We start from the raw sequence: 14,412 nt of genomic DNA, 5'->3' as shown, positions 1-14,412 counted from the left end.
GGGCTCCTGCCCACTGTACAATGACGGACAGACCAGACGGTACCGATCTCCCCTCGTCAAAAATGCACCCCAAGCCTAACTTTCAAACGCTCCCCCCAGCGCCACCCCCGCCTCTTTCCCCTCAGGCCGGCCGCGTCCCGGCTCCAGCCCCTCAGCCACCGGCGTGCGGAGGACAGGCGGAGGCCGTGGAGCCCGCGCCCCCGGCCCCGGCCCGGGCCTGCGGTGGGCTGGAGACAAAGAGGCTTCCGCGCCGCCGCAGCCGCCAGGACCGTCCCCTCGGGGACAGCTCCGCGCCCCCTCTTCCGCCCCGCTCGCGCGCCCGCCGCCTCGCCTCACCGGTGGCTCGGGCTCCCGCGCCCACCGCTGCAGCCGCCCAACGAACAATGGCAGGAGGAGGCGCCGGCGTCCGAGGCTCGGCCCTCTGCGGCTTGCGGGCCCGCCGGCCGCAGGCGGACTGACGGACTGACTGACTAACCCACCGCCGGAGGGAGGGAGCGAGCGAGCGAGGGAGCGAGCGAGCGGCCCCGGCGCGCGCCCTCCCGCCTTTCCTTCGCTTTGCAAGGCCGGCCCGGCCCGCAGCCAGCCCGCCCCGCGCGCCCCTCCCCCTCTATTCGCCACAACATTGTAGTAAATTTCTATTGGGTGGCGCCGAGGGAAGGAGGGGGCCGGGCCCGCGGCCCGCCAGCACATTGGCTGAAACCAAGTTCTGGCTCCTCTCTTCCCCCCCTTCCACCCCCGAGGCCGGTAGGAAGAGGGGAGGGGAATGAAAATGGGGGGAAAGGCAGGGGGCTGGACACTTGTGCGCACGCGCAAGTTGAACCCACTGTCTGCACCGGGCGTTCCCGGCTCCTGCGGTACCCACGTGGAGAACTTAGCAGCTAGAGCCCTAAACCAAGGTGACGCCCTTTCCTCCTCGAGGAAGGTCAGGTAATGGGCTGAGATTTGGAAGTTATTGCCAAGCTATCCTTGCTCACCGCCCCCCCCCAATGCACCCACTGACTTTGGGTAAATCACTCAGCTTTTCTGAACCTCAGTTTCCCCATCTACTAGCTTGACCATCTCTAAGCGCCATTCCAACCCTGACATTCGATGAGACTTTACCTCTCCTGGCAGCTGCGCAAGGCGTGAAATGGAAGCTGTGTTGTGGCCATGCCAAGATTTCAGCTGTCGTCTGCATTTTCGTACGAGGCTCCTACTTCTGCCCTGGCACCCTCAAAGTCATGAAAACTTAGCTTCGGAGGTCTGGTCTCCAGCTGAACTTAGGGTTGCTCTGACAACGGCCTGATGTGCCTTCATTTCCTTTCAGAAGTTTCAGATGCCCCTTGAACGTTCATACTCCCTGCCAGGCTGGTCTCTGGACAGGTGAACAGAAAGAAGGCTCTGTTTCAAGCATGGTCTCTATAAAGTAAGATAGGTTCTGGTATTTCCATTTTAGAGATGAACAAACTCAGATCTGGCAGGATAAGAAGCCGGGCCATCTGACTTCAGAGCCTGTACATGCCAGCTAGGCTGTCTCCTGGTATCTAATCACAGTCCCCTCACAACTCAGCTCAGCCTCTAGAAACAGACTACCTGAGTTCAATCCTCAGTCTCCCTAATTGTTTGGCCTTCTTCATGCCTGTTTCCAACCCACGAAAGGGAAATTTAACGATTCCTACCTCATAAGAGTTATGGTGAAAATTAAATGAATAAATACGTAAACAGTACCCAGCTCACACTAAGACCTACCAAAGTGTTAATTATTACTGCTATTTGGAAACTAAAATATGGACCGAGAGGTGTGGGACTCACCGACATAATAATATTATATTTGGTAAGCATTCAATTGTCAGCACTGAGCTGAAGCATTTTACATGATTATGCATCTGAAACATCCTAAGACACCCTTGAGGACCATCTGACTACCCTATCTAAAATAGCATCCACTTACACACCCTTGTCCTGCTTTAATTTTGCTTCCTGGCATTTCTACCTGACTTTCTACTGTATATTTGTCCCTCTCAATACATTGCTGCATTTTGGTCCCACTAGACTGCAAGCTCCAGGAGGGCAGGGGCTTTGTCCTCTTGTTCATCTCCCAGAACAGTACACACCCAATAGGTATTTGCTGAACGAATGTATGAGTTATCCCCACGTTATACACAAGGAAGCTGAGCTTTGTAAGATCAGGGGACTTAGCCAAAGTCATTATGTGCATTAAGGGTGAAGCGCCTGTTCTTGAATACTCTGGTCCTCAGGTTCATGGAGCTCTAGCTCTACCACCTCTGTGTCTCAGAGGCTTCCTCCACCCATCAGACTTGGAAATCTGGTATCGAGAGGGATAAATCCCAAAGATCAGTCTTAGGACAGCTCTCCACTACCACTCCTGTGTTATCCAGCAAATTCAGATGCAAGAAAGCCAATATTATTGTGCTAGGCAATGACACATCATATTTATAGAGGCTTGGTTAGAGTATGTAGTATTTAATAATCATCACCCTGAAAAAAAGTGGGGGTCTTAGGCTAGCAGAAAATAGGTAGACATAAGGAAGATATAAAATACTTTTAAATTTAGAGTGCTGTGCCGTGCAACACCACACCAAAAACTATTGGCACAGGCTTTAGAATCATAAAGAAAAAGCTTACATTCCAGTCCTGGATTTTAATTCTTAGCCTAGAGATGTAAAGTTCTATCCACACATGAGGGATTTTTGTTATGAGTTAGGTACACACCATCACCTCTTAGGCCCAACACACAGTAGGGGGTGAGAGGAGAAGTAATGCCCCATCTGAAGGCAGAGGAACTACCCTTACTTCCGTGCCCATCTGCCCTCTCAGAAGAGGCCCCTCCAAACCAGACATCTGGTCCCAGTGAACCCTGCAGAGGCTGCCTTTGAGTACAGGGTAAATGTCCAAAGCACCATCTCTGAAGCTAATTTCCTAGGAAGAGACTCAGCTCCTTCCCTGCCTGCTGCTCCATGCTCACATCTGGGTGGTGGCTATGTCATGCTCCAAGCCCCAGGATGGGGTCTCTAGGGGCCATCTCCATCCCGCCTGCCAGCTGAGCCCACCGCTGCCTCCCCCACCACCCCTCCTGTTCCTTCCTAGGGAATACAGGCCCTGCAAGCTGTCTCTCAGCCCCTGGAGCGGTCAAGGGCACTAAGGGGAAAAAAAAAAAAAACCACGATTTGAAAGGGTCCTAATCCCTCCCATTGCAAACTGAGCTCCAGCAAAAAGCAAACACCAGCTGCACAGAAGAGAGTGAAATTAGATGGTGAAATTAGGTGGTGACCAGGGGAGAAGGCCAGGGAGGATAGATGGGGCCTCCGATGACCTGGAAGAGATGAGATTGGAAGAAAGTGGGAGGTGGGGGTACGGTGGGGGAACAGTTGGAGTCTGAGCCATTCCCAAATCTGGGACGTGGGCGGATTAGGGACACAGCTGGCCTGAAGCCCCAGTGATCGGGCTCATGGAAAACATTTGTCGGTTGTAGGGGGTGGTAAGAGATGAAGAAGGCTTTGAAAAGCTGGGCCCACCAGCAAAGTGTTGTGAACAGTCACTACTGAATAAAAACCAATCCTGGTACCAAAAGTACATGAAGAGTAGAGCTTTCCATCCCGCCCATGGTCATAAAACTGCAGTCATTTTAGACTTTTTTTTTTTTTTTGCCTTTTCTAGGACCACTCCTGCAGCATATGGAGGTTCCCAGGCTAGGGGTCGAATCGGAGCTGTAGCCACTGGCCTACGCCAGAGCCACAGCAACTCGGGATCCAAGCCGCGTCTGCAACCCACACCACAGCTCATGGCAACACCGGGTCCCCAACCCACTGAGCAAGGCCAGGGACCGAACCTGCAACCTCATAGTTTCCTAGTCGGATTCGTTAACCACTTCGCCACCACGGGAACTCCAAGACTTTTTAAACACAAACGATAAATTAAACAAGCTATCCTGGGGTGGAAAAATTGCTGTTTATACCTACTATGTCTTTCTAGGAGATTATTTTTAGTAGTAGTACTTGAAGTGTTCACAGAAAATATAGTTAAATAAGAAGAAAAAAAATGTAATCACCATAAAGCCATCAATCAGAAATAACCACCATCAATGTTTTGATGGGAGATGTCCTTTCTAGTACCTCTCCTTACACTTTTTCATTTATACGTATTAAAGTAAATCACATGAAATTGCTGATTTTACAGTTTTAAAATGGTCAAATATCAGCAACTGCATATAGTTCAGCCTAATGCTTTTTAAAAATTTAGATCACATTGTTTTAGAACCAACTTTTTTCTCTTAACAATATATTATGGCATATGTGTCACCATTTCTAACAGTGCCCTCAAGTGGATATACCATAATTTAATTGAACCTAATGCTGGACATTTAGGTTATTTCTCATTTCTCTCTCTCTCTCTCTTTTTTTTTTTTTAGGGCCACACCCCTAGCATATGAAAATTCACAGGCTAGGGGTTGAATCAGAGCTACAGCTGCTGGTCTACACCACAGCTCACAGCAACACCAGATCCCCAACCCATTGAGTGAGGCCAGGGATCGAACTCATGTCCTCATGGATACTCGACAAATTCGTTTCCGCTGTGCCACAACGGGAACTCCCACATTTTTCTCTCTTATATGATACTTGACAAATATTCTTTTACCTAAATCAGACACATTTTTTTTTAAATGCATTGACTGCAGGAGGTCCTGTCGTGGCTCAGTGGTTATTGAATCCACCTAGGAACCATGAGATTGCGGGTTCCATCCCTGGCCTTGCTCAGTGGGTTGAGGACCCGGCATTGTCGTGAGCTGTGGTGTGGGTTGCAGACGCGGCTTGGATCCCGAGTTGCTGTGGCTCTGGCGTAGGCCAGTGGTTACAGCTCCGATTAGACCCCTAGCCTGGGAACCTCCATATGCCGAGGGAGCGGCCCTAGAAAAGACAAAAAGACAAAAAAGACCAAAAAAATGCATTGACTGCAGCATATTTTTTAAAAATCACACCATACGAGGCCACCTGTGCTGGTTGTTTTTGAGATAAAAGCAAAAGAAATCAGCTGATGCAATAAAAGACAACACCTTGAATGAATACTCTTTCACATTTGAAAACACAGAGCATGTTCTGACCTCTTTGATGGAATGCACTTTGCTTATAAAAATTGCATTAAGCTCTGTTTTAAAGAGTTCTCTGTGCACAGTAAAAGAAAAAAAAACAAAAAGCAAAACACTAAACATGATTAAAATACATACATTGGAGCTGGCAAATTATGTCCATTCTGCTATGAAGACACTCCAAGAAACAAAGGGCAGAAGGGAAGGAGGTTGAAATTGTAAAAGAGGACCCAGTGGATGGTTACTAAGATATATCTTTAGGCCTCTAGATTCACAAAATGTTAGAACAGGATAGGCCCTTAGAGATCATCAAGCCAAAACTGCACTTAAACATATTGAGAAATGGGTCCAGAAACTGGAAGAGACTTACCGGAAGTCACACAGCACAGGGGTGGCAGAGCCCAAGCTTGACCCTAAGTTCTCTGACCCCTACCACAGATTCTGTTCACTGCCTTCTTCTTCGTCCAGCTGTGTTTCTCTTCCAAAGCTGGACACCAAGCTAAACTGTACAGCCAAAAAATCTAGGACTGTCTGAGCCAGAAGGAAACTTAGAGATAAGTTATTATTAAAAATAATGACCACCGCATTTATTAGGTATTTTCTATGTGCCAGGCACGTACTGAGTACTTTATATGCATTAATGCATTTAGCCTCAGAGCAACCCTGCAAAGTAGTATTAGCCTCAATTACAATTGAAGAAACTACAGCCTAGAAATATTAGGTGATTTGCCCCAACTTAAACCAAGTCTGTCTGATGCCACTGCCCGCTGTTCCATGCGCTTTCATGTCACTCGCAGGAAAGCACTTCAGAAATGATATAAAGGAGCAACATCAACATCTGTCCCAGGACCCCAGGGAAAGGTTTCGTGGCTTCTGATTGGAGCCCTGAGACATTCAAGGAGGGACCCGAGGATCTGACCTCCCATGACCCTCCCCAACCCCCTTCACGCACTAGCTGGAGTAAGCCTGATGGCCCTGATCCAGCAAAGCCTCCAGCTCACTCAAGCTTAAAGCTCCCTCCCCTCGGGCAGGGAACCCCCCTAGTCCCAGAGGGTTTCCCAAGAAGATGGAGACAGGCTCAGTGCCACCAGCGAGCTGAGCCCCTTCTAAACCTGCTAGCGTCAGCCTGCCCAATTCTCCCCTAAGAGAGGGCAGAGGAGGAGCTATGGGGAAGGAGGAGGAGACTGGATACCCAGAAACGGCCAGGTTTGACTTGCCCCAAGACCTTCCAAAGCTGCGGCGGCAGGACAGTTCCTGAACTGTCTGTCTAGGATTCAGCTGGTCTCCATTTCTAAGCCTTCCAGTGCCTGGGAGTGTTTCCATGGGGAAAAAAGAGAAAAATGTCTATGAATATGTTCCAGCCTTAACTCTGCAATAAGTTCACTGTGTGACTCTGGGCAAGTCACTTACCCTCTCCCTTAGTCAGCTTGGGCTGCATCCAAAAAATACCATACAGTGGGTGGCTTAAGCAACAGAGACTCATTTGCTTACAGTTCTACAGGCTGGAAGTCCAAGATCAGGGTGCCACCCTGGTCAGATTCGGGTGAGAGCTCTCTTCCTCGCTTGTAGGCAGCCACTTCTTCTCGTGTCCTCATATGGCGTAGAGAGGGGGAGCTCTCGGGCGTCTCTCTCATTAACACTAATCCCATCATGAGGCCCATCCGTCATGACCTCATCTCACCCTCATCACCTCCCAAAGGCCCCATCTCCAAATACTGAAACATTGGGATTAAGGCTTCAATGTGAATTGGGGGCGGGACACAAATATTCATCCGGTACTCCCTCTCTGGGCTTGCATTTCCGAACCAGCCAAAGGGAGGTGGCTACCCAGGATGTCACACGGGGTGGCAAAAAGGATCAGCCAAAGAGTTCTTCAGATTACAAACCCACATCTGCACTGCGTATGATTGTTTATTTTTATTTTTACTCTTCTGCCAACTAAGAAGAAAAAAATCCTGAATCCCAAGGATGCAAATCTCCCTGGAACTGAAGATATCCTGGTCCCCCCTTTATCCAACACACATGTATTGAGCACCTCCTGTGTGTGGGTACTGGGGGTCACAGAATGAATGAGATGATGCCAGCAGCACCAAGAACAATCATCCCCATCATCATCCCATATTCAGGTGATGGCAAAAAGAGGTAAAACAATTGTGGGCTTTTGAGGTAGGCAGACCTGGGTTCAAATCAAAGTTCCACCATGGAGATGCTGTGTGAATTTAGGCAAGTCACTACTCCTCCCTTCCTTATCTATAAAATGGGCATGACACGTTGCAGTACTTTTTATGCAACATGTCATTGAACCTGTACAACAGCCCCTTGAAGAAGGTATAACTATGATTCCCATTTTACAGATGAGGAAGTAGAGTCTCAGAAAAGTGAAAAACTTGCCCAAGATCACCTGGCTAGTAAATGTCAAAGAGTTAGGATTCAAACCTACATCTGCCTGGGGAGTTCCCGTCATGGCGCAGTGGTTAACACATCCGACTGGGAACCACGAGGTTGCGGGTTCATTCCCTAGCCTTGCTCAGTGGGTTGAGGATCCGGTGTTGCCGTGAGCTGTGGTGTGGGTCGCAGACGCGGCTCAAATCCCACGTTGCTGTAGCTCTGGCGTAGGCGGGCGGCTACAGCTCCGATTAGACCCCTAGCCTGGGAACCTCCAATACCGCAGGAGCGGCCCAAGAAAAGGCAAAAAGACAAAAAGCAAAACAAAACAAAGCAAAAACCTACATCTGCCTGGCTTTATTGCTAGTACTGTCCTTACGGTTCACAGATTGCCTGCATTTCTGTGATGGTCACTGTGATAATACCCGTGTATAGAGCACTCCCTGTGTCTAGGTCCTTTTTAGTTCTCACAACATACCTATAGAGTAATATTATTTAAATCCTATTCTTTTTTTTTTTGCTTTTTAGGGCCACACCCACAGTATATGGAAGTCCCCGGGGTCGAATTTAAGCTACAGCTGCCAGCCACAGCCATAGCCACACCCATAGCCGCAGCCACACAGGATCTGAGCAGTGTCTGTGACCTACACCACAGCCAATGGCAACGCTGTATCCTTAACCCACTGAGCGAGGCCAGGGATCCAACCCATATCCTTGTGGATCCTAGTCAGGTTCGTTAACCACTGAGTCTCAAAGAGAACTCCCTTAACCCTATTCTTTAGCTTTAGGAACTGAACCAGAGGTGAAGCAACCTGCCCAATGTCACACAACTAAGAAGGGGTACAGTTGGGAAGCCAAGTGTGTCTGACTCCAGAACCCTCTCCTTGCACACTATTCCCTAGCAAAGCCAGGCAGGTGTCTTTATCTCTTTATCTCTGTTTGACAGATGAGAAAGCTGAGGCCCAGCAAAAGGTAGTGTATGTGCCTATGAGGCCCCAACAACTCGGCAGCTAAGCAGGGACTTGAACCCAGGCTCCTGAGTCTTAAACATAGGGTTCTTTCTTCCATGCATAATACCTGAGTCCTGGGCATCAGAAAATACCCTAGGGACATGGCGACCCCCTCTATTCCAGGCCAGGCACCGAGAGCCGAGGGTGTCGGGGAGAAGAAACATTGTAAAATGCTGCCTGGGGAAGACAGCAGTTGAGCTGGTTATGCAGGTGCCCCTAGCTTTGGGCACCTGTCTTGGTCTCCCAAGCCATGGACCCCACAGCTAGGGAGGGAGGCAGTTACAGAGGAAGCCACTCTAGGCCTGGGCCTCTGCTGGCTAGCACAGCTCTCTGCTGTGATTTTCTGCTGAAAAACAAAAAGCTCAATCCTCTGGGCCTAAATGCTAATTACCAATAATGACATAATAACCATGTGGGCCCAACAGCCAAACAGTCCCAACTAGAAATTCTGCATAGCTCAGGCTCAGGAACAAAAGATTTGGGCACTCCAGCTGAAACTGATGCCCTGGCAGAAAATGTCAGAGGCAAAAAGGCTTCAGGGTTGACCCAACCAAAGTATTATCTGGCAAATGGAGAGGATGATGACTACTCACACAATTATTTATTAAGAATCTACTGTGTGCTCAGCACAGTGCTAAGCCCAGAGAGAAGAGGCTTCATTTATTCATAAATTCACTCCACAAATAGTTATCGAGTATCTACTATGAATAGCGCACTCTTCTAGGTACAGGGGACATTGTTAAATAGAAGAGTCAGGAAAGGCCTTACTGAGCAGGTATAGTTAAAAAAATATTGAGATGAGAGAACAAGTCATGAAAGGATGGGGGGGTAGAGTGTTCTGAGCTGAAGGAGCAGCAAGTGCAAAGGCCCTGGGGTTGAAGTGTGCCTGGTGTATTCAAGGAGCTGCTGCTTGAGATCATGACTCCAGTCATTAACAGAGCTGGGAGAGGAAAGGTATCAGACAGACTGATCATCCACTGTATACTTGAACTCTCTTAAGTGTTAAGATATTTCTGGAGGTAAGGGTTATGCTCACTTTTCTCACCACTTTACAGTGAGGGAATGAAACCCAAAGAAGAAAAGTAATGATCCCGTAACATTGGCTAGAAGAGGCAGGTTTACTTGCCTCCAGCTTTCTCCAGCCTCCCTGCTCCTCTTCTCTCTGTCCTGTCTCTGCAAATCCTAAATGCATATTTGCTTTTTTTGTTTGTTTTTTGTTGTTGTTGTTTTGTTTTGGGGGTTTATTTATTTTATTTTTTATTTATTTTTTTGTCTTTTTGCCTTTTCTGGGGCCACTCCTGCAGCATATGGAGGTTCCCAGGTTAGGGGTCGAATCGGAGCTGTAGCTTCCGGCCTACGCCAGAGCCAAGGCCCACTGAGCAAGGCCAGGGATCAAACCCGCAACCTCATGGTTCCTAGTCGGATTCATTAACCACTGAGCCACGACAGGAACTCCCTAAATATGTATTTGTTGAGTGAATGAATGAACAGATGGATTCTGCACATGTCTCAAGCCCTGCCTTCTCTGTGAACTGTTACCTGACTGGCCTTGGCTGATGACTTCTTGTCTCTGCTAATCTTAGAATAACAATAACAACAATAATTCCAGTATGTCAGCTATGGACTGAGCACTTAACCTGAGTTATCTACTTAGCCCTTAAGTATCTATGAGAAGGTTGGAGTTCCCATCATGGCACAGTGGAAACAAATCCAACTAGGAACCATGAGGTTACAGGTTCCATCCCTGGCCTTACTCAGTGGGTTAAGGATCTGGCATTGCCATGAGCTGTGGTGTAGTGACAGACGCAGCTCGGATCTGGCATTGCTGTGGCTGTGGCGTAGGCCAGTGGCTACAGCTCCAATTAGACCCCAGCCTGGGAACCTCCACATGCCACAGGTATGGCCCCCAAAAGACAAAAAGACAAAAAAAAAGTATCTATGAGAAGGTGCTAATATTTTCCCCATTTTATGAGTGAGAAAACTAAAGCTCAACGAGGTAAAAGCAACTTGCTAGAGGTCCCACAGCTGGTAAGTGTTGAAGCTGGGCTTTCAACTGAGGTCTGTTGGCCAGCAAATCCCTTCTTTTAATCCTGGCATCTCAGTAGCAACCTCTGAAATCAATCTGCCCCCTTCCTTTTATATATCAGAAAACAGAGGCTGGGAGAGGGCAGACGAGCTGGGGGAGGGATGCAGCCCTGCAGCCCCCAGCCTGGTCCTTCTGCTTCTCCACACCTGCGGCTGTGGACCAGGTTTTCCCTTCTAGACCCACTCCAGAGCCTCTGCAAAAGTCTTAGTGTTCTCCTCACTCCCTGAAGACAGTTCTGGGGAGCCCACAGTCCACTTCCATCTCCTCAGCCCGCAACTGTCCCCACAGTAAAGTCATCCAAGGCCTGGGTAACGCAGGACCCTTCTGACTCTGCTTTTCCAAAGCGCTTGCAGTGGTATGGGATCAGAGGAGCCTGCAGAAGGGAAACTCTGTCCTCAGGTCACTCCTGGCGTGGTGTCAGGAGGGCAGAGACAGGCTGGGGGCAGAGGCCAAAAGCAGCCTGAGGATGGGGCTAGAGTGTTCTAGCCAATCAGGAAGGGGAAAGGTGGGGGAAGGGGGATGGATAAAAGATGCTGAGCCTCTGGCTTTAAAACCAGTTATTGGGTGTCACCTGTTCACAAGAAACTGTTTCAAAAACTCCAAGTCCCTAGACTAGGAAGAGGTAGGGCAGAAGAAGAAGGTCCTTAGAGGCAGCAGCTGTAACCAGCAGTAACAGCTGCTACCTGCCACTGAGGCCTCACAGGGCTGAGCCCTGGCCTAAGCACTTTATCAACATTATTGCCAAACCCCACAGTACAATCAGCCCCATTCTTTTTTTTTTTTCTTTTTTATCTTTTGAGGGCCGCACCCACAGTATATGGAAGTTCCCAGGCCAGGGGTCCAATCAGAGCTGTAGCTGCCAGCAGGGTCTGGCCACAGCAACGCCAGATCCTCAACTCACTGAGTGAGGCCAGGAATCAAACCCGCGATCTCATGGTTCCTAGTCAGATTCATTTCCGCTGCCCCACACGGGAACTCCTCAGCCCCGTTCTACAACAGAGGAAACTGAGGTTCAGAGAGGTGAAGTGATAGGTAGCGTCACCAGATCACACCCATTCACAGGACAGTGCCAAAAGGGTCCAGAGACCCAGGTTCCTGCTGCGTGACCTTGTGCCATCAGCCACCTGCTCTGATCCGAGGTTCCCATAGCTGGACCAAAGTGGACTCTGACATCAACCTCTTCCATAAAACCCAAGAAGCTCTAGGATCCAGTTCTGCCCAGACTATGGAGCCTCCCACAGTTATGGGACATCACACTTGCTTCTCTCCCAATCACTCAGAAAAAAAGGGTCTGATTATCAGCTTCCAGGGGCAAAAAATAAAGCTACATATTTTCAAAATAGTTGTCTCTTTTTCAGGGCTGCTGCTGGCTTTGGCCTCTAGCCCAGAAGGGGGCCTCTTGGATGAGGAGTTGGGGGAACCCAGGCCTCAGGATTTGAGTGTCCGTGGGCCTGAGGTTAAGGAGGGCAAAGGGCAGGAGGGAGCAAGCTTGGCAGTGGGCCAGGACCCCTCTGGAGTTTGGGGCTTGTTTCTTAATCCTTTCCTTCCTTTGTTGGCCAGAGCGGGCTGCCAGGAGAGGCAGGGGAAGCAGTGGGTGGGACCAGGGAGACGGAGGAGTCCAAATCATGATGATTTAAGTGGAGCTGCTTCTGATGGGTGCCCATGACCCGCAGACACTGGGCCAGGCCATTTGCAGGGATTACCTCACTGAAGCTCCGCCCTTTGCTCTGAGGAAGGCAGCTGTCCTCCCTTTGCTGAGGTGGAGACTGAGGTTCCGAGAGGGCAAATGAATGAAGGCCACACAGCTCATAAGTGACAGAACTGCCAGGGAACACAGGTTGTAACTCCTGAGAGAGGCAGCCACTGGGTGTGACTAGAGGGGGGCTAAAAAGGAACAGGGAGGGAAGGGGGGTGGGGGAGGAGCTGGCTGGATAGGCCCGGGCAGTCTCAGTGAGGGGCGCAGGCAGCTGTGAGGGTGCAGGAAGGGGAGGGGAGTGAGTGATCGCCCCCAAGGACTCCATCTCCAAAGCCCTGGGTGATCTTGGCCTGCTTCCCTGTCATCTCGCATCACTGTCTACCTCTCCCTTTCTGCTCCGCCTCCTCCAAACTACGGACTTAGAAGCAGAACACATTATGTAGGTCCAAGCCTTCACACATGCTGTTCCCTACACCTAGAAATCTGTTCCCTCCACTGCTTACCTAGAGCTCTTATTGATCCTACAAATCTCAGCTTAGCTCTCTCTTCCCCTGATGCCTAGAGAGTTAACCCACTCGGCTGGGCTCTCTCGGAAGTATTTCTTGTTTCCTGAGGGGTAGGAACCCCGTCAGAGTCATCTTTGTGCCCCCAGAACCTTGGACACCATCTGTGCTTGATAGACGTTGTTTTTTTGTTTGTTTTTTGTTTTTGTCTTTTTGCTATTTCTTGGGCCGCTCCCGCGGCATATGGAGGTTCCCAGGCTAGGGGTCCAATCGGAGCTATAGCCACTGGCCTACACCAGAGCCACAGCAACGCGGGATCCGAGCTGCATCTGCAACCTACACCACAGCTCACGGCAACGCTGGATCCTTAACCCACTGAGCAAGGGCAGGGACCGAACCCGCAACCTCATGGTTCCTAGTCGGATTCGTTAACCGCTGCGCCACGACAGGAATTCCTTTTTATTTATCTATTTTTTTAGACATTGTATTTTATCACTGAATCTTTGAGGCAGACAAAACAAGTTCTCTCATGCTCACTCTCAAGGCGAGGACAACAGGGCAAGAGAGGGAGTGACTTCCAGGGGTCACAGAGACATGCAGTGACACTGGTAGGGCTAGAACCCAGGGCTCCTCTGCATCTCACAGCCCCTGCCCAGCCCCCACCCTAAAGAGCTCTCACCCTCGCCAGACCGGCCAGGGTCACCACAAGGGACCCCCAAGGGAGGAGTAGGGGGCATTGGCCCTGGTGGCCAGCTCAGACATAGCTGCTGTCTGAGGTGGAAGGTGACAAGGAGCAGACAATGGCTTTTACCCCCCAACCCAGCTGTGTCCCTCGGCCAGAGACCCTGGCAGGCCCCGTCACCCCAGACCCAAGACCTCACTCACCTGCCTGCCCACTGCAGGCCCTTATCACACCCTGCTGGCTCTCTTTCCTGGACAGAGCTCACAGCCACCCCTGCTCCGCATCCCATGGCCCAGTCCCAGGCCCCATATCTTGGCATCTCTCAGCTAGAGAGTCACCCCTGCCCCTCCCCTCCTTTCTGTCCTCCACCCCAAGTGACCCTCCTTAAATACAAGTCTGACCACGCCATTCCCCTGCTTTATATTCGATGGTCCCCCATGGCCTCTGGGTCAAGCCCCCTAACTCCCCTGGGCCTGTCTCTATAGCCACATCCCCCATGTGCAGCTCATGGCTCTGGAAGTTGGCAAAGCAGCTCCTCCACTAGGAATGCCCTTTCTCCTGCTTTTTGCCTGAGGAGATATTCACAGTTCACACTTTAGTGCATCAATCAAAGATGGAGTTGGCAGTTTCTGTGTCCTTCTCCTCAACCAGACTCTGAGCTCCAGGGGGACGAGGTAGTGGGGAAAGAGGTGATACAGACTCATCTCTGTGCCCCATGCCCAGCACAGCACCTGGCTCGGAGTGGGTATGGGTGGAAGCAGATGGCTAGGAAAAGGAGGTTCTTTCTTACTTTCGAGAGCCCTCCTCCCTCCCTTCGCCCTACTTGCAGGTGCCTTTCAGAATCTGTTAGATTAGTTACTTCCTGCCTGTCCCCAGGGGGTTCCTCCCAGACCTGGTCTCCACTGTCTCAAGAGGGATATCTTTCTAATCCCCAAATAATACTCACAACTATAACTACAATAATAGC

The 14,412-nt window shown here is 50.0% G+C and overlaps 1 protein-coding gene across 1 annotated transcript in view; it reads right to left on the bottom strand.

Moving 5' to 3' along the window:
• Positions 1–550, bottom strand: part of EPB41 (erythrocyte membrane protein band 4.1) — a 168,611-nt gene extending 168,061 nt beyond the window's left edge. The window contains exon 1 of the mRNA XM_047792916.1: positions 337–550. The gene's annotated coding sequence lies outside the window, so the exon portion shown is untranslated. The remainder of the gene's footprint in view (positions 1–336) is intronic.
• Between the last annotated feature and the right edge of the window lie 13,862 nt (positions 551–14,412).

The sequence above is a fragment of the Phacochoerus africanus genome, chromosome 8 (assembly GCF_016906955.1).
Source record: "Phacochoerus africanus isolate WHEZ1 chromosome 8, ROS_Pafr_v1, whole genome shotgun sequence".
Taxonomy (NCBI): Eukaryota; Metazoa; Chordata; class Mammalia; order Artiodactyla; family Suidae; genus Phacochoerus; species Phacochoerus africanus.
Note: the sequence above shows the minus strand (reverse complement) of the source record. Positions and strands in the feature narration are given on the sequence as shown.